The 21,297-nt window shown below is 44.7% G+C and overlaps 1 protein-coding gene across 2 annotated transcripts in view; it reads right to left on the bottom strand.

The window, feature by feature from the left end:
* kiaa0825 (KIAA0825 ortholog) overlaps window positions 1-21,297 on the bottom strand; it is a 608,024-nt gene that overhangs the window by 273,986 nt on the left and 312,741 nt on the right. The gene's annotated exons all lie outside the window — the stretch shown is intronic.

The raw sequence follows: 21,297 nt of genomic DNA, 5'->3' as shown, positions 1-21,297 counted from the left end.
TGATCTGGAACCTTTATGCTGGCTCATTTTGACACTGAGGGCGCAATGACAAAGCTGATAAATTCATTTGTCTCTTCATTCACATATGCCAAATAGTGCATTCAAAAGATTGCAATTCAATAATACGCTTAATTGCAGTCATTGTCAGAAGAAATCCAAATATATATTGTACTATATGTAGCCACCATTATCCCTCTGTGAGCCTATTGCTTGGAGTTGGACTTAGTTGAAAGGAATCCAAGAATGGATAATTCCAGAAACTTTATACGATGGGCAGAATGGATATCTCGTGGGTGGGCACGCGGGCATGAAATCGCAAAAGATGAGATCGGACGAGCGTTCTGATGTCATCTTGCACACAACCTATCGTCAGGTCAGCGGGCGGATGTCAGAGTTGCAGCCACCACCAATTAAAAGGCCACTTAAGGCCATTAAAAAGGCAATTGTTCGTGATTTTATGTTGCCCGTGTGATTTCATGCTCATTGCGGGGGCAAAACGGGCAGGCAGGCAGCCCACGTTTTGCAAAACCTCATCCAAGGGCAGAATAAAAAGGGTCAGCAGCATTGCCATTGTGAGTAGTGAGGTGTTTGGGTGATAGTTTGCTGCTGGTTGCTTATTTCAACTTGACACTTCTCTGTTCTGAGCTTCATTCTTAGCATTTCTAGGCTTCATTTCAGGACTCGTTGGTGTCTCCGAGGCCCCCGGAGAATTTTGACTGTGTGGGCCCTTCCAGATATCAGACAGCCTTCTGTAAACCTGGTAATGGGGATTGTGCTCTCCGCTGGAGGCAACTCCTCTGAGGAGGAAGACAGGGACAGAAGGGAGAAGAGGCCATCTGTCCAAATACAGCTTCCAACAGAGCGACCTGTGGGAGGAGAGGCGCAGGCACAAGGGATGCAGGGCCAGCAGGTAGTCCGAGGCTGATCGGGCCGCAGAAGACACCACTATCCTGCTGCCAAGATTTACAGGCAGCGATGCAACCTCCTCAATATGTCCGAGGTGTAATGCCAAAGGAGGCTCCCCCTCCATTTGTCATATGATTGGGCCTGAGATCACCTCCAACTGTGTGGATGGACACCCCATGCCAGTAGCTCTGAAGGTCAAAGTGGCCCCCAACTTCTATGCCTCAGGCTCTTTCCAGGGGTCAGTGTGGGATCTTTATGGAGTGTCTCAATCAGCTGTCCACAGTTGCGTCAAGCTGGTGACAGAAGCTCTGTTCAGGCAGGTAATGACATTTATTCATTTCCGTACGGACGAGGCCAGCCAGGCCGAACAAGCCAGAGGATTTGCAGCGATTGCTGGGTTCCCCCGCATTCAGGGTGCAATCGACTGTACATATGTGGCCATCAAGGCGCCAGCGGGTCAGCCGGGTGTCTTCATCAACAGAAAGGGATTCCACTCAATGACTATCCAGATAGATCGTGACAACAAGTTGAAGATTCTGCAAGTCTGTGCAAGGTACCCTGGCAGCTCCCATGATGCTTATATCCTGAGGCACTCCCAGGTGCTGAGGCTATTCAGTGCTCCAGCCCAACTGGATGGATGGCTGCTGGGTGACAAGGGCTATACATTGAAAAAGTGGCTTATGACGCCTCTCCGCCATCCAAGAACAGAGGCAGAGCAGCGTTATAATAGGAGTCATACCTCCACAAGGGCAGTGATAGAGAAGATAGGTCTTCTGAAGATGTGCTTCCAATGCCTGGCCCATTCAGGGGAAGAACTATAGTACCCTCCAGAGCAGGTGTCGCTGATAGTGGTTGCATGCTGCTCTCTCCAGAATCTGGCACTGGCAAGGGGGGACCCACTGGAGGAAGAGGATCTTGAGGCAGCTCCACAGGCCACAGAGGATAAATCCAGTAGTGAGTCAGAAGAGGAGCACAGTGAGAAGAATGCTGAGGGCGTGGAAGCAGACATCTGTCTCCTTCAGGAAGGCAGGAAAACCAGGGACACCTTGATCCAACACTCCTTCAGCTAGGCTACCAAAGATCTGCTTCCGCCTCATGCCAGGGCTGCCGCCTCCATCCCGGATGTCTGAAATGACCTTTTCATTTGAACCCAAAGTCCGCTCAGTGCCTGTGCAATAAAATTTAGAGCCACTCATGTCCAGCATTATATATTGGTATACCCTGCGCCAAAAAAAAGGTGAAGCATACTCAGGCCATTAAGACAAAAGCAGAATTTATATAATTTTGACACTCAAAACAAATGAACATTATCATATCTGGTGTTAAAGCCAACACCTGTAAACATATACACAAAGCATGGCAGAACAGAAGATCACCTGTGACCAGTCCCTCATGTGCGTATGGTGCCTTAAGCTTATGTTTACGAGTGCTGCGTCTTGGTGCAGACCCCTCACTGGCAGCAGCATTGGGGGCAGCCTGCTGACTTTGGTGTCTTGTTGGTCTTGATGACCTTGGCAGTTGTCCTCTGGCCAGTGGAGCCTGTGCTGGTCCCATCTGAGAGGTAGCGGCCAGTGCCATGGCTGGCATCTCTCCACAGTCATCGCAGCCTCATCAGATGCCACAGTCACTGGCAAAAGGGCGGAGGAGCTGCTGCTCTTATCCAGAGTGCCCTGAGAGGAGCCTACAGAAACAATAAGCGGCTCATGCCCCAACATGAGGTCACTCTGGACCTCCTTACTCACCACTGATGGACGGGCACTAGCTGGGATACTGAGTGCCTCATCCGTTTCCCACAGTGGTACTGACCACCTGAGGCCATTGCCTGCGTGAGGGCTTGCAGGTCTGAGCGCAACCCCAGGAGCCCCAGATTCTGTCCCTGGAGCTGCCTCTCCATGAGAGTCACCACTCTCTCAATGGAGGAGGCTGTGTTCTCAGTGATGAGAGTCAACGCAGTGCTCATGCTCAGCGTGGACTCCTCCACAACAGAGACCATGGCACGCATACCCTTATGGATCTCCTCCTTCACATCCTGCTGGACATCCTGCTTCTGTTGCTTGATGGACAACTCCAGAGGCTCATCATCTGTCTTTGACACAGCATCATCCTGGTCTCCAGCAGTCCTCCAACTGCCGGTACCCCTGGGCACACACTGCCTCCGCCTGTTCCTCAAACGAGTGTGAAGTGCCCTCACCACTGTGCACCAACATTGCAGCCACCGACCTAACAGCCACTGAGGTGCTTGTATCTGCGCTGGTGCCTGGTTCAGAGAGTGGGTGTGACGCAGGTGCATCTGAAGCCCAGCGGTCCTCTGGCGTCAAGGGTGGCTCTTCGGGGGCCTGCATATGAGTGCGTGCTGGCGAATCTAAGGGAGAACAATGACATGTCATTAGTTTAAGTCATCACACTGTCACTGTGCATGCCAGGGGTACTGGTGAGACAATGGAGCTCTGTATCATGGTGCTATCGTCTTTCAATGATCAATGGGGACTCCAGTTTTGAGGCTCCCATTAATGATGAGACAACAGAAGAATGTTTGCACAATCCGAAACTCTCACCTCTGTGCGCCGCACTCTTACCTTCATCAGAGACTCTTGCCTCTCCACGACCAGCTAACCGAGGTGGGTGGCGGCTCTCCAGCTCCAAAGCGTCCATTTTATACCTCGTCATGCCTATCTTTGATCTCTCTATGTTGTTATGGCTCCTCTTCTCCTTAAATGGCTCTCTACCTGCAGCGCACTTGCAGCCTGGCCAACCGCTCCTGAGGAACACCTTGCAGGGCACATCCGAGTCATGACCCTTGAGCCGCAAGGCACTCAGGCCAAGCAGCCAGAGCTCACCCACTTGGCCAGCTCCGGTGTTATTGACAGTTAGCACTCAGACTCTTACACCCCTGAGCTCCGTGGTCGCCGCCTGGCCTTTCCCTGCCATTGTCCATCCAGGTGTCTGAGGATGCAGGTCTGGAAGGCACTATTGGAGGAGCCCTGGTGAGTTGCTGCAGTGCATTTTGTATATGGTACACACTGCTGCCAATGTGCTTCAGTGGTGGAGGGAGTGAATGTTTAAGGTGGTGGACAGGGTGCCAATTAAGCAGGTTGCTTTATTCAGGATGGTGCTGGGCATCTTGAGTGTTGTCGGAGCAGAACTCATCTAGGCAAATGGAGAGTACTCCTTCAAACTCCTTACTTGTGCTTTGTGGATGGTGGACTGGCTTCGGGAGTCAGGAAGTGAGTTACTTGCTGCAGATACCCTGCCCCTTACTTGCTCTTGTAGGCACAGTATTTATATGGCTGGTCCAGTTAAGTTTCTGGTCAACGGTAATCCCCGTTGATGGTGTGAGAATTCAGGGATGGTAATGCCCTGGAGCATCAAGATTCTCTCTTGCTGGATAAGGTCATTGCCTGGCATGAGTGTTACTTGCCACTTATCAGCCCAAGCCTGAAGGTTGCCCAGGTTGTGTTGCATTTGGACACAGACTGCTTTAGTAACTGAAGGGTCAGTTACTGTGCAACCATCAGTGAACAACCCCACCTCTGACCTTACGATGGAAGGAAGGTCATTGATGAAGCAGCTGAAGACAGTTGGGTGTAGGACACTACCCTGAGGAACTCCTGCAGTAAAGTCCTGGGATTGAGATGATTGTCCTCCAACAACCACAGCTGCCTTCCTTTGTGTTTCCTTTTTGCAAATGGCTCCAATTTAGGTTTCCCTCCAATTCCCATTGACTCGAGTTTTGCTAGAGTTCTTGATGCCAAACTCGGCCAAATGCTGCCTTGATGTTAAGGGCAGTCACTCTCACCTCAGGTCTGGAATTCGGCTTTTTCACCCATATTTGGACCAAGACTGTAATGAGGTCTGGAGCCAAGTGCCCCTGGCAGAAGCCAAACCCAGTTTTGGTGAGCAGGTTATTGCCAAGTGTCATGTGATCATGTGAAGCTGGATATTATCTTTTTTAATATTTTGGGGAATATGGTGGTATTCTGTAAAGACGGCTATGTGTTTGTGCGCGCCCATGGGTAATTAAAAAGGGGGAGTTTTAGTAAAGACAACTTGTCTATGGGAACTGAGAGATGAAAGGTAAGGGTGCTAGGTGTATGCATTTGTGGAGAGTCAATGATGATGTTGTTATTACAAGTAAATAAGTTGTGTTTTAAAATTTGCTTTAGGTGATAGGTAAGGACTTGACTTTTCAGCTGCTAAATTTCAAAAGGAGTTTAAGGGACTTTTACAACTTACAAGGGTTTCATAAGTAAACAAGGGAATGCTATTAAATTTTATTTGACCCATAAGTGGGGGAAATAGGAAGACATGAAAGATTTTCATATTTTGAAAATGTGAAGTTCAAAGAGGTGCTTAGGATAATGGAGTCCAGGATGAAAGGGAAAAAAAATATTTAAAGAAAGATGTTTGATTGAGTTGAGGTGGCTGTGTGGGGGAGATATCCTGAGACCAACTCTGTGCTGAGAAAAGTTGTGAAGTTGAAGCAGCCATCCAGTTTCAAGCCAGAAAAGTCTTTGTTTTCGGAAAGCAGTCTGTTTCTGAACTTCCTTTGGATTTCCACAGCAAAGCGGAAGAGAGTGAGAAGTCATGTGGTATACTTTAATAAAGTTGCAGCAGTTTGTGCCTTGGATTTTTATGGTTAAACATCTATAAGGGAGCTGTCATTATCATTGGAGGCATTGGACATCTTTTACTTCTAAATATTCTATAAATTCACTTATTTTTTCTTCAATTTTATTGCTATATTCCTAGATCACTAGCTATAGCAACAGAAATTTTAAATATTAACAACATTTTTAATTAAATGGAAAAAAAACAGGTGGAAAATTCAATTTTAGTTCTCACCAAGGGAGGACATGACCAGAACAAGACAACTCTTTTCTATCTTGCTGTCAAAGACAGACTGCTCTCAGGAATGCACAGATTCCATAAAGATTACAACACACAAATCAGCCTATCCATGTTATGGTCACACAACAAGCTGGGTGATAAAGAGTGAAGGAGGCAATTGCTGGTTGTAACAGGGAGGTGCCAGCATACATTAACCAACACTGGGTGGGAAAGGGCTGTGAGGGGCATTCAGGTACTACAAAATTGTGCTGATGTCCTGCATATGTCACCCATGTAAATGCCTCACTGAAAATGTTAGTAGACAGATGGAGAATGGGAATAGTGAAGTAAGTTCAGTCCCATGATTTTCAGAACATTATTTTCCAGTTCCTGCTAAGCAGGACAGAGAAAATTGGCCCCTCCGTTTTTCATACAAGGTATCATAGTCACTGGAAACAGTATGTTTCTATAAATCCTGTCCAATCAATACTATCGCATTACCCATAATTTTTTCAGGTCGAATGAAAACAGCTCCAATTTTTCAAGTCTTTCTTCAGATTTGAATGCACCCTTCATCAAAATTGGATGTAGTCTAATATTTAAACTTGTCTATACTTCAACCTTAAACTCAGAAGTCAAATCAGTATGACACTTCCCTTCCTCAGAATTTTATTTTCGGGTTTCTCAAAGTTGACACTGTCCAATTTCATGATCAATTGTTGAAGACATTGAATTGCTTCCTCTGGGGTGAATTTCAAGAGGTGTCTCCAGGGAGTTAAGGGCAGTAATTACAACTACTACAATAGAATACAGAAAATGCTAGAAATTTTCAGCAGGGCAGACAGCATCTGTGGAGAGATAAACAGAATTAATGGCAAGGATTTTCCGTGCCCGCTGGTGTCGGATGTGTTTGGTGCCATGAGCAGACAATATGGCGTGATCGATTTCACGACGGTGTGAAACCAGTTTGCAATCGTCTGCTCATCCCACTGATGGTGGGCCATATGCTCTGCCATTGGATGTCGGGAACCTCATTGTAAAACATCAGTATAGCATTATTAGCCCACTGGAATCGTCCTCCTCCCACTGTATTGTGCGCCCACGTCAGCAGGAAAACACGTTGACGTGCTTCACAACAGCAAATAAGTGGTGTGCACTGGGCGTGCTGCAGTTCGCTCGGGACTTCAAGGTTTGTTTGTCTACCATGCTTCGGTCAGCACTCGCAGTCATCAGTGCCAGGCTTCACAGACAGCACCACATCACTTTTAGGCGGAGTTCACGGATAGGTCTCTACCTACCAGATCAGCCATATGTGGGTGACTTTTCAATGGTTGCAGGGCTAGGGTTTAATTGGCAAAAGGGGAGAAATGGCCTTAGGCAAGGGAACAGGCTGCAGGACGAGGGCTGTGCTGGGGGTGTGTGTTGGGGCACATGTTAAACTGTGCAAGTGGCCTCAAGATGGTGATGCCTGAGGAGGCAGTCTCCAAAGGAGATGAAGCCAGATGGACATGTGAGGGAATGTGTGTAAGAACGAGTGGTGATGTCCCTTGAGCTTGCAGTGAGTGAGATGCCAGTGAATATGTGATGGGTTTCAGTGTATGAGTTTAGCATGCTGAGATGGTTGCTATACCCTGGCTGCAGAGATGAGCACATTCATCCTCAAGTAATGTAAGGGGTCATCAACAGTGCTATCAAGCAGCCTTGCTTAGCAATGACCTGCTGACATCCAGTTTGGGTTCCATCAGGGCCACTCAGCTCCATTACAGCCTTGGTTCAAACATGGACAAAAGAGCTGAATTCACGAAGTGAGGTGACAGTGACTGCCCTTGACATCAAGGATGCATTTGACCAAGTGTGGCATCAAGGAGGCCCTAGCAAAAGTCAATGGGAATCAAAGGGAAAACTCTCCACTGGTTGGATTCATTTCTTGCACAAAGGAAGAGGGCTGTGGTTGTTGGAGGTCAGTTATCTCACACCCAGGACATCACTGCAGGAGTTCCTCAGGGTGGGGTCCTCGGCCCAGCCATCTTCAGCTGCTTCATCGATAACCTTCCTTCTATCATAAGGTTAGGAGTGGGGATGTTTGCTAATGATTGCACCATGTTCAGCACCATTCGTGACTCCTCAAACACTGAAGAAATCCATCTCCAAATGCAGCAAGACTTGGACAATTTCCAGCCTTGGGCTGACAAGTGGCAAGTAACATTCGCGCCACACAAGTGCCAGCACCTCCAACAAGACAGAATCTAACCATCGCCCCTTGATATTGAATGGCATTACCATCACTTAATCTACCACTATCAATATCCTGGGGGGTTACCATTGACCAGGAACTGAACTAGACTAGCAAAGTAAATACTGTGTCTACAACAGCAGGTCAGAGGCTAGGAATCCTGTGCCGAGTAACTCACCTAACTCCCCAAAGCCTGTCCACCATCCACAAGGCGCAAGGCAGGAATGTTTTGGAATACTTCCCACTTGCCTGGATGGGTGCACCTCCCACAACACTCACGAAGCTCGAAACATCCAGGACAAAGCAGCCCGCTTGATTGGCACCACATCCACAAACATTCATTCCTTCCACCATTGATGCACAGTAGCAGCAGTGTGTACCATCTACAAGATGCACTGCAGGGACTCACCAAGGCTCGTTAGACAGCACCTTCCAAACCCACAACCACTACCATCTAGAAGGACAAGGGCAGCAGATATGTGGGAACACCACCACCTGGAAGTTCCCCTCCAAACATCACCATCCTGACTCAGAAATATATTACCGTTCCTTCACTGTCGCTGGGTCAAAATCCTGGAGCTCCCTTCCTAACAGCACTGTGGGTGTACCTACACCACAGGGACTGCAGCAGTTCAAGAAGGCAGCTCACCACCACCTTCTCAAGGGCAACTAGGGATGGGCAATAAATGCTGGCCCAGCCAGTGAAGCACACATCCCATAAATGAATAAAAAGAAAATCTGCATTGGATGGCCATCCTCTCATTGGCACTGATCACCACTGCCATTACCTACCAAGCCGGGGTGGTAATGTAGCTGCTCTTCCTGTGGCTACAGCGGGGATAGAGGACATCACTGTGAGCCCCCATGGCACCTAAAGAGTGTTTGAGGGCTGCAGTCTTCTTGCCTTTCGGGCCCATTACTTTTTTTCTGCAGTTTTGGGCTGGAAACACTGAGCGCGGATGTACTTTAAATGTGGTGCTTGGCGTGATGAAGCAGCAACGTGAGGCATGGCAGGCAAATTGGAGCCTGCCAGCCATGGGAACGGCATGTTTCCCAGGAATGCATAAATAACGTGGCAGGTTTAGTACGATATGGTGTGAACACCCGCCATCGCAACTGGCTGCTACCGCACTTAATGCAAATCTAGGACGATTCCTCCCAATATTTCAAGATGATGATCATTTATGAGAACTGGAAAAGTCAGAGATGTAACAGATTTTAAGCAAGTAGACAGACAGGAAAAGTGGAGAGGAAGAAAGAACAAAAGCGAAGGCCGTTAATAAGGCAGGAGAATTAACCTTGTTTCTCTCTCCTCAGATACAACTGATTTACTGAATATTTCCAGAATTTGTATTTTTATTTCAGATTTCTAGCATCTGCAGTATTTTGCTTTTGTATTAGTATTTAATTAACTGCCACTTTTCTTCCAGGAACTCCCCAGTGTCTGTCCACCATCTGCAAGGCTCAAGTCAGGAGTGTGATGGAATACTCTCCACTTGCCAGGATGAGTGCAGCTCCAACAACACTCAAGAAGCTTGACATCATCTAGGACAAAGTAGCCCACTTGATTGATACCCCATGCACCACCTTCAACATTCACGCCCTCCACCACCAACACAAAGTGGCAGCAGTATGTGCCACGTACAAGCTACATTGCAGTAAGTCGCCAAGGCTCCTTTGATAGTGCATTCCAAACCCGCGTCCTTTAGCAGAGAGGACAAGGGCAGCTGACGTATGGGAGCAGCACCACGTGCAAGTTGCCCTCTACTCCACACCCCCATGTCTGTGCCTTCACTGTTGTTGGGTCAAAATTCTGTAGTTGCCTCCCTAACAGCACCCCACATAGATTTCAGTGGTTTAGTAAGGCACCATCCTGCCACTCTCTCAAGGATGTTTAGGGATGGGCAACAAAAATGCCGGCCTTTCTGGTGATGCCCATATCCCATGACAGAGTCACAAAATGAGCGATGATGAGAGTCTTGAGTGAGTAGAAAGTTTACTTACCTGAGTGGAGCAGTTGAGATCATTCATCCATTTCCAGACCTGCAGGGATGTCCTCTTTTGGACTCCATAGGCGCTGACCACTCAGGTCACTTCCTCCCAGGCTGCTGTGGTCAGACAAGTGGGCCTCCTGCTGCCATCCCTTGGAAAGATAATCTTTCCTCGATAGCCTGGAGGAGATTCTCGAGGGAAGCATCGCTGAAGTGCGGGGCCAGAACTTGCTGCCTTCTCGTTAACATTTTTGTCTCCTAAAATCCTAGTGTGATGAATGATTGGCGCCTGGACATGATTACAAGCTAAGTGACTTCCTGCCTGCTCCACCACGAGATTCAACATGAACCTCATGGCTGCATTATTAATGACGAGAGCAGCGCATGATTCGGCGTGCTCTCCCATTCTGCTTTACAGAGGAAGTCACTCCAACTTCCCAGCCCCGCCATGGGACTTAGTCCTGGAGTGGAAAATTCCGGTCATGATGACAAATATCTGCAAGATATTCAACATTAGTTGTTTGGTAGTGCAGAACTTGAGTATTGCTGAAAAATGACATGCTATTGAAGCTTTCATCTTGCACTTATCAGGATAGCTCACAAGAAATTACCAACAGTAACGGTGGAACAACAATTTATAGTGCATGAGAAGAGAGTGCTGATTGGTTAGCAAGTGGACTCTGATTGGTGGAGCCATTGCCATTGAGAATGCAGGATGGAACAGTTAACTAGCCAGCTTTGTTCAAATTCAAACTGGGTAGGTTGACTCAAATTGTTCAAGGCCTTGCCCTGGAGAGTGATGCCAGGTATTCAAGGCCGTACATTCCAATGATGGTGAATCGTATCAAACAGCACATCTCATCAGCTGTTCATAACAGGCAAAGTACTGACCGTACCCAACCAGTCTTTGCTTGCAAAACTCAAAACATAGTGTTCAACATTAAATGTGATTCCGTGATTGGACAACACCTGTTGAACAATTTCTGATTGTGCTAAGGATTATACTGAAAACCACTTTAAGATTCTCAGTCAGGCTCACAGTGTGACTCATTTACGCATGCTAGAAGCCAGATGCATTCATACTTGGGCCCTATTCTTTGCAGACAGAAAAAACATGTCCAAATTTTGCATTTCTTTCAACTAAACAAAAGCTTAGGGAACAATCATTCCCTGGTTCATTCTCCAGAGCAATGCCTTGACTAATCAGAGTCGACCTGCCTGGTTTGAATTTGAACAAAGTTAGGCAGTTAACTGTTGCATGCTGCATTCTCCATGGCAATGCCTCCATCAGAGTCCACCAATCTCTCCTCATGCAGGATAAATTGCCGTTCCCCATTACTGTTGGTAATTTCTTGCAAGCTATCCTGATGAGTGCAAGGCAAAAAGCTTTGATAGCATGTCTCTTTTTTCAGCATTCAACATTCCTCAAACCACTGTTCTCGCCATGTACTGAGGTCAAAAGTTAACAATATATGTCACCACATGCATGCTCTTGTCCTAGCCCTTCAGCAGCACTGACTCATTCTATCTCAAAGCTGATCTGGTCCACAGTTGCATTTCATTTCAACCTTTGTCTCATTTGGTGATTTAACTACAAAAAATGTTCTCTTCCTTTCAGGTGTCAAGGATCTCAAGCTTCAACAATTTTTCATTAATCAACTCCTCCACCTCCATGAATTTTGCGCCATTCAGCCTCTCGAACCTGCTCCTCCATTCAATCAGATCATGGCTGATTTATCTGTATTTATAATTCCACATTCCCATCTACCCCTGGTAATTTTTGATTCCCTTGCCATCATACTAGAAAGTAAGAAACATAAACCCTCTATTCAAGAAGGGAGAGAGCCAGAAAACAGGAAACTATAGGCCAGTTAGCCTGACATCTGTTATGGGGAAGGTGATAGAATCGATCATTAAGGAGGTTATAGCTGGGCACTTCAAAAAGCTCAAGGTAATTGTGAAGAGTCAGCATGGTTTTGTGAAAGGGAAATCATGTTTAGCCAATTTATTGGAGTTCTTTGAAAGAATAACTTGCGCCATGGATAAAGGGGAGTCTGTAGACACCCAGATTGAAATTAACACCAACGCATCTACTACCTCTTTAGCCATCTCTTTTAAGACCCTAGGATGAAGTCTATCAGGACCCAGAGACTTATCAGCCCACAACTCCAACAGTTTGCTCAGAACTGCTTCCCTAGTGATTGCAATTTCACCAAGTTCCCCTCTCCCTTCCACCTCTTGATTTACAGCTATTACTGGAATGTTTTTTGTATCCTCTGTTGTGAAGACAGAAGCAAAATATTTATTCATTTCAATTTGCCAATTACTTGCTGCACCTGCATACTAACATTTTGCAATTCAAGCACAAGGACACCCAGATCCCTATATATCTTAGAGCTCTGCAATTTCTCATCATTTAGATAATGTTCCCCTTTTTTATTCGTCCTGCCAAAATGGACAACCTCACATTTTCCTACATTATACTCCATTTGCCAGATCTTTGCCCACTCACCTAACCTATCTATATCCTTTTGTAGCCTCCTTACATCCTCTTCACAACTTATTTTTCTACCTACCTTTGTGTCATCAGCAAATTTAGCAATCATACCATCGGTCCCTTCATCCAAATCATGTAAATAAATTGTAAAGAGTTGAGGTCCCAACTCTGATCCCTGTGGCACACCACTCGTCACAACTTGCCAACCAGAAAATGAGCCATTTATGCCTATTCACTGTTGCCCGTTAGCCAGCCAATCTCTATCCATGCCAATATGTTACCCCCTACACCATGAGCTTTTTTTCCCACAATTACCTTTGATGAGGTACCCTATCAAATGCCTTCTGAAAATCTAAGTATAGCACTTCCACTGGTTCGCTTTTCCTACAGCACCTCAGCACCTGTTGCTTCTTCAAAGAACTCCAATAAATTGTTTAAACATGATTTCCCTTTCATAAAGTCATGTTAGCACTGCCTGATTACCTTGAATTAATCTAAGTGCTCTGTTATAATGTCTTTAATAATAGCTTCTAAAATCTTCCCTATGACAGATATTAAGCTAACTGGCCTACGTTTCCTGCTTTCTGTCTCCCTCCCTTTTTGAAGGAAGGCGTTACATTAGCTATTTTCCAATCTAATGGAACCTTCCACGAATCTAGTGAATTTTGGAAAATTAAAACCAATGCATCAACTATCTCATTAGACACTTCTTTTGAGACCTTAGGATGAAATCCATCAGGACCCAGGGACCTGTCAACCCATAGTATCAACAATTTGCTAAGTACCACTTCCCTGGTGATTTTAATTTATTTTTTGAGTTTCTCCCTCCTTTCAATGTCTCTGGAGGAGATGGTGGCATAGTGGTAATGTCACTGGGCTAGTAATCCAGAGGCCCAGGTGAATTCTCTGGGGAATTGGGTTCAAATCCCACCATGACAGCTGGTGGAATTTACATTTAATAAAATCTGAAATTGAAAAGCTAGCCTCAGTAACAATGACAGTGAAACCATCATCAATTGTCATGAAAACCCATCTGATTCATTAATGCCCTTTAGGAAAGGAAATTTGCCATCCTTACCTGCACTGGCCTACATGTGACAACAGACCCACAGCAATGTGGTTAACTCTTAACTGTCCTCTGAAATGGCCTAGCAAACCACTCATTTCAAGGGCAGTTAGGGAGGGCAACAAATGCTGGCCTTGCCAGTGAAGCCCACATCCCATGACAGAATAAAGAAGAAAAATAATCCTGATTTACAGCTATTTCTGGAATGTCATTTGTATCCGTTATAGTGAAGACTGATGCAAAATACCTATTCAATTCAATTGCCATCTCCTTATTTTTCATTATTAATTCCCCAGACTCACTTTCTATAGGACCATTGCTCACCTTGTTAACTCTTCTTATTTAAGTATCCACAGAAACTCTTTATATTTCTAGCTCGCTTTCTCTCATACTCTAATTTTTCCCTCCTTGTTAATCTTAGAATCATTCTTCGCGTTTTTTTTATATTCTGTCCAATATTCTTACCTGCCACCCATCTTTGCACAATTGTGTGCTATCTTTAACTTTTTTAGTTAACCATGAATGGTGGGTCCTCCAACTGGAATTTACTTTCTTGTTGGAATGTAGCGATTCTGTGTATTCTGAAATATCTCCTGAAATATCTGCCACTGGATCTTGATTGACCTATCCCTTAACCTAAATTGTCAGTTCACTTTCGTTAGCTCTACTTTCATGCCTTCATAATTGCCCTTACTTAAGTTTAAAATACTAGTGTTAGATCCAGTCTTCTCTCCCTCAAACTGAATGTAAAATTCAATCATATTATGATCAATATTACCTAGGGCTGCCTTCACTATGAGGTCATTAAGTAATCCCATCTCATTGCTCAATACCAGGTCCAGCATAGCCTGCTCCCTGGTTGGCTCCAGAATGTGCTAATCTCAGAAATTATCCCTAAAATATTTTATGAATTTGTCATCTATGCTATCTTTGCCCATCTGGTTATTATAGTCTATATGTAGATTAAAACACCCCCATGATAATCGCTGTACCTTTCTGACAAGCTCCTGCTATTTCTTCTACCATGTGATTGCTGTTAGGGGGCCTCTACACCACTCCTACAACCAACTTTTTGCCTTTGTCATTCCTCAACTCTTCCCAAACTGCTTCTATATCCTGGTTTCCTACACTTAGACCATCCCTCTCTATTGTGTTAATGTCGTCTTAAATTAACAAAGGCACCCTCCATCTTTTCCTAACGTCCTCTCCCACCTAAAAGTCACATACCCTTCAATGTTCATGTCCCAATCTATCCCATCCTGTGGCCATGTCTCTGTAATGATCATACTTATTTATCTCTATTTGCACTTGTAGTTCGTCTGTTTTGTTTCAAATGCTACATGCATTCAGATACATTTTGTCCTTTTATTATTCTTGTAACCTCTAGCCTTACATATTGGTTTACTCTTCGACTGAACTCTGTCCCTTTCAGTCATGGTCTGTTTATCATTTCCCAAATTAATACCTTCCTCTCTTACCTTGCCTCTACTCTTTAATTTACCACATCTTCCCAAATTTGATCCCTTGCCCCCGCAATTTAGTTTAAAATCCTTTCTAATTCCTTAGTAATGTGATTCACAAGAATACTCATCACAGTATGGTTCAGATGTAGACCATCCCAATGGTACAGCCCCCACTTTCCCCAGTACTGGTGCCAGTACCCCACGAACTGGAACCCACTTTTCCCACATCAATGTATGAACCACACATTCATCTAATATTATTTGTCCTATGTCAATTTGCACATGGATCAGGTAATAATCCAAGGATTATTTTCTTTGAGGTTCTGCTTCTTAATTTGGTACCTAGCTTCTCATACTGATTATGCAGAACGTCTTTCCTTGTCCTACCAATGTCATTGGTACCTATATGGACCACAACAACTGGATCTACCACCTCCCACTGCAAGCTCCTCTCCAGCCCTGAGCAGATGTTTCGAATCCTGGTACCAGGCAGGCAACACAGCCTTCTGGACCCTCGCTCTTAACTGCAGAGCACAGTGTCAATCCCCCACACTATACTGTCCCCAACTACCACTATATTCCTACTTGCTCCCCCTGCTTGAACGGTTTCTTGTACCAGGGCCACCAAAGTGCTCACCCACTTTGTAGACCATGCTTTTGACAGACAGGCTGTGAGTACTTCAAACCTGTTTGATAACTGCAAAGACTGAGGCTCCTCCACTACTGTCTACTCAGTCCCTTTATCTGCATTACTCACAGTCACATCCTCCTGTCCCTCACTGCTAATCAAAACAGACAACCCTATTCTCAGTGGTATGGTCATCTTCTGAAACAAAGTGCCAAGGTATTTCTCCCCTTCCCTTATATTGCGCTGTGTCTGCAGTTTGGCTCGCAGATCAATAATCCTGATCCGGAAATCCTGTAGCTGCTTACACTTTCTCCAGATGTGTTTGACCTGGACAACCTTGGCGTCCAAAAGCACCCACATTCCACAGCTGCAACATAACACTTGCCCTGCCATTGTTACTTATGTTATTTAGTTAACTTAATTACTTTCTTAATTAACTTAGAGTAATTCCTATGTTTGCCACATCTTACTGTGCTTATTAAATGCTAAGTTCCACTGACAACTAAAAGATACACATTTTTTAAACTGCACAGGTGTTTTAGATATTTAAAATTAAAATAAAATAATTCAAGTAAAGTTTTAGTTTTATTTTATTTATAGATCTACCTTAACTCCTGTGTCCTAAGCTGATTATTAACACGCTGTCCTTAACACTAGGCTCTTACTGGCCAATCAACTTATAAAAGTATAGTGCCTACATTATTTTAAACTGTTGGAACAGAATAAACCTGAACCACTTACCAGGTACTCACCAGATACTCAGCAAACAGCTAACTTCTTCTCCAACCAATCAAATTGCTTCTTTGCTCTGATGTCACTATTTGTTTTCTCACCCTGTTTTCAATCTCCCAACTGCCTCTCCACTTGCGCTATTTTCAGACTGCTACACACTACTACCACTGTGCATCAGTGGTGGAAGGATTGAATGTTAAAGTTGGTAGATGGGGTACCAATCCAGTGGGTAACTTTGACCTGGATGGTGTCAAACTTCTTGAGTGCTGTTGGAGCTGCAGTCACCCAGGCAAGTGCAGAGTATTCCGTCACACTCTTAACCTGTGCCTTGTCAATGGTGGACAGGCTTTGGGGAGTCAGGAGGTGAGTTATTCGCTACAGGACTCCTAATCTCTGACCTGCTCCTGTAGCCACGGTATTTATATGGCTAGTCCAGTTCAGTTCCTGGTCAATGGTAACCACCAGGATGTTGATAGTGGGGGATTCAGCAATGGTAATTGAATGTCAAGGGGCGAAGGTTAGTTTCTCTCTTGTTGGCTATGGTCATTACCTGGCACCTGTGTGGCAGGAATGTTACTGGTCATGTCAGCCCAAGCCTGGATATTGCCCAGGTCTTGCCGCTTTTGGACATGGACTGCTTCAGTGCCTGAGGAGTTGTGATTGGTGTTCAACATTGTGCAATCATCAGTGAACATCCACACTTCTGACCTTATGATAGAAGGAGGTCATTGATGAAGCAGCTGAAGATGGTTGAGCCTAGGACACTACACTGAGGAACTCCTGCAGTGATATCCTGGAACTGAGATGATTGACCTCCAGCAACAACAACCATCTTCCTTTGTGCTAAGTGTATGAGGGTGAGGGTGAGGAGCAAGGCACTATCGTGCAGAAGGAAGTATCCAAAGCAGAGACAGCTGTATGCAGTTCCTCTTGGAGGAGGAAGGACAGTAACAGCCCTGCTCTGCTGGGCACAGATGCAGAGCCTCAAGACTCACAGGAAAACTGGCTCTACTTAGATCAACAGCAGATGTGCTCTCACTTGTCAGAGTTCCCTGATGTGGTGTCTGGTTATTGGCAGAGGCTGGAGGAGTCCATCCAGCTCAAGGGCGCCGCAAAGGAACAGGGCTACGAGTGCATGAGCTCCTCCATTGAGATAGTGGCCAAATTCATGGAGAGCAATATGTGGCAAACTTGGAGTGTTTTTGGGGAATGCACACAGATGTCAAAAGGTTGCATGCCACTGCATGACCTGGACTGATCAGTCATGATGGCGGTGCAGAGATGTTTGCAGTTGAGGACAGTTGCATCTCAGCTGGTGCTCCAATCCAGGCATTTGACATGCCTGCTAAGGATTGAGGATGTCATGAAGGAGGATGAGAGTTCTACCCATGATGGGATACCTTAATTATCCTCTGCCTTCGTGGCTCCTCTGTCAGTGGCAGCCTTTGTGTAGCAGGGTCAAGTAACAGAGGCTACCCCTGCAATAGTGCAGTTGCAGCAGTCTCTTGAGATGTCCTCATGAGCACCTCCAATACGAGGGGTGACCGCCACATCCATTTCAACCGCAAGCAGAGATGAGTGAGTATGCTGCCTCCAATACCTCTGTACGCTGTTTCTCTTTCTTAGCATTGAATAAATAATGACACGTTAACCCACAGTCTGAGACTCCTTTTATAGCTAACATGACAAGAAAAGTGATATGAGGTGGTGAAGGAGATTAAGGGTTCTTTCACAGTGAGAGGAAAGCCTCTGGGCAGATATGCAGCCTTCATTGGTGCTAAGAGTTTAGATTTTCAGGCTGCATTTTCAATGGATGTGTTAGCACAAGTGCCTCAGACTGACATCCAAACTATGTCTTCATCCCGAGGTCAGAGGAACTCAGTTGAATTATTCCTAAAACAAATAATCCCTGATATTTAAGGCATCTTGATGAGACCTTCAAGGCCAGTGCCGTTCCCAGAACCCACTTGCCCAGCCGGGACACCATGGTGTTCTCAGTCTCCCCCTCCACCTCCACTCCCTTCTTTTCCTCCGATGAGTTATCTGATTCCAGGGCCACATCTCTATGGACAGCCATCTAATGGAGAATGCAGCAGGCTGTCAGAATAAGTATATGTAACCAAAGGGATGAATTGCTAGCACAGATAGAGATAAATATATATGACCTGACAGGCATTACAGAGATATGGTTGAAAGGTGACCAAGGCTGGAATCTGAATGTTGAAGGGTTTTTGACATATCGGAATGACAGAAAGCTAGGAAAAGAGGGTGTGGTGTTAATTAAGGATGGCATTTGTTCAGTATTGAGAGATGACCTTAGCTTGAAAGAGCAAGATATGGAATCAGTTTGGGGAGAGATAAGAAACAGTCAAGCTAAGAGGTCACTTGTGGCAGTAGTTTATAGGCCCCATAGCAGCAGTTACACTGTAGGACAGAGCATACAGGAAGAAATAAATGGGGCGTGTAAGAAAGGTGCCATGATAATCATGGTTGGCTTTAATCTACATGTTGATTGGGAAAATCATATTGGCAAAGGAGCCTGGAAAATGAGTTCATAGAGTGTTTATGGGACAATTTCTTAGCCTTCGAGAGCCAACCACGGAGCAGGCTGTCCTAGACCTGGTAAAGTGCAATGGGACAGAAGTAATCAATAAGCTCATGGTCATGGAACCTCTAGGTGATTGCGTTCACAACATGATAGAATTTTACGTTCAATTTGAAATGACGAAGTGTGGGCCCTTCACTAGTATTTTTAAACCTAAAAAAAAGGTAACTATTATGAAGGCAGAGTTGGTTAAGGTGAACTGGGAAACTAGGTTAAAAGGAAGCACTGTAGAGTTGCAGTGGCAGACTTTTAAGGAGATATTTAATAACACTCAGAAAAGATAAATCCCAGTGAGAAATAAAGGCTCTTCGAGGAGGATGCATCATCCATGGCTAAATTTGGAAGTTAATAGTATTAAATTGAAAGAAACACTATACAAATCTGCAAAGAGGATTGGACAAATTTTAAGAACCAGCAAAGAATGACAAAATGATAATAAAGAGGCAGAAAGCAGAGTATGACCAAAAGCTAGCTAGTAATATAAGAACAGATGGTAAAAGTTTCTAGAAGTATTTGAATAGGAAAAGAGTAACTAAAGCTGAGACTGAGTCTGGGGAATTGATAATGGAAAGCACAGGAATGGCCATGGTGATAAACAGATTTTTTTTGTCTGTCTTCAGGGTAGAGGACTTAGAAAACTTCCCAAAGGTTCTTGAAAACCAAGAAGTGATAGGGAGGGATGAACTTAATACAATCACCATCACCAGGGAAAGGGTGCTAGGAAAGCTATTAGACCGAAAGACTGACAAGTCCCTAGGACCACGTGGCCTGCATTCTATGGTCTTAAAAAAAGTGGTGGCACAGGTAGCTGATGCATTGGTTATAATCTTCCAAAATTCCTCAGATTTTGGAAAGATCCAGCAGATTGGAAAATAACTGATGTAACACCTTTACACAAGAAAGGAGGGAGGCAGAAAACAGGAAACTATAGGCCAGTTAGCCTGACATCTGTCACAGGGAAAGTGCTAGGACCCATTATTAAGGAGGTTATAGCAGGATACTTAGATAAGCACGATTTGATCAGGCAGAGCCAATATAGCTTTGTGAAAGGGTTTAACTATCTGTTGGAGTTTTTGACAAAGCAGCATTCAAGGTAGATAAAGGGGAACCAGTAGATGTGGTGTATTTGGATTTCCAAAAGGTGTTTGATAAGGTACCACATCAAAAGTAACTACACAAGAGCACATAGTGTAGTGGGTAACATATTAACATGGATAAAGGGTTGGTTGGCTGACAGGAAGCAGAGTAGAGGTAAATGGGTCTTTTTTGGATTGGCAAGCTGTAACTAGTAGAATGCAATAGGGATTAGTGGAGGGTCCTCAACTATTTACAATCGAAATAAATGACTTGGATGAAGGGAGCCAATAAAAGGTAAATTTGCCAATGGCACCAGGATAGGTAGGAAAGTAAAATGTCAACAGGAGATAGAGAGTCCGCAAAGGGATATAGACAGGTTAAGTGTGCGCGCAAAAAATTGGCAGAACATGGGTAAATATGAACGTCTTCGCTTTGCCAGGAAGAATAGAAAAGCAGTATACTATTTAAATGGAGGAAGATTGTAGAACTTGGTGTTACAGAAAGATCTAAGTGCCCAGTACGTGAATCACATAAAGTTAGTATAAAAGCGAAATACTGTAGAGTGTTTGGAACTCTCTTCCTGAAAAGGCAGTGGAAGCAGAGTCGTTGAATATTTTTAAGGCAAAGATGGATAGATTCTTGACAAGCAAGGGAGTGATAGGTTATCGGGGTTAGGCAGGGTGCAGATTTGAGGTCACTATCAGATCAGCCATGATCTTATTAAGTCGTGGAATAGGCTCAAGGGGTCAAATGGCCGATTCCTGCTCCTTGTTCATGGGTGCTGGAAACCTGAAATAAAAACAGAAAATGCTTGTAAAAGTTAGCAGGTCTGGCAGCATCTGTGGAAAGAGAAAAAGAGTTAATGTTTTGAGTCCAAATGACTCTTCTTCAGAGCTAAAGAAGAGCCATAAGGACTCGAAATGTTAACTGTTTCTCTCTCCACAGATGCAACCAGGCCTGCTGAGTTTTACCAGCATCTTCTGTTTTTATTACATAAAGTTAGTGTGCAGGTACAGCGAGTGATTAGGAAGGCAAATGGAATGTTGGCATTTATTGCAAGAGGAATGGAATATAAAAGTAGAAAAGTTTTATTACAGCTGTACAGGGCCTTGGTGAGACCACATCTGGAGTACAATGTGCAGTTTTGGTCTCCTTTTTTAAAAAAAAACATAATTGCTTTAGAAGCAGTTCAGAGGAGGTTCACTGGACTCATTCCTGCGATGAAGGGATTGTCTAATGAAGAAAGGTTGAACAGGTTAGACCTATACCAAT

The sequence above is a fragment of the Carcharodon carcharias genome, chromosome 4, assembly GCF_017639515.1.
Source record: "Carcharodon carcharias isolate sCarCar2 chromosome 4, sCarCar2.pri, whole genome shotgun sequence".
NCBI classification, from domain to species: domain Eukaryota; kingdom Metazoa; phylum Chordata; class Chondrichthyes; order Lamniformes; family Lamnidae; genus Carcharodon; species Carcharodon carcharias.
This window is presented reverse-complemented; position numbering and strand designations above follow the sequence as displayed.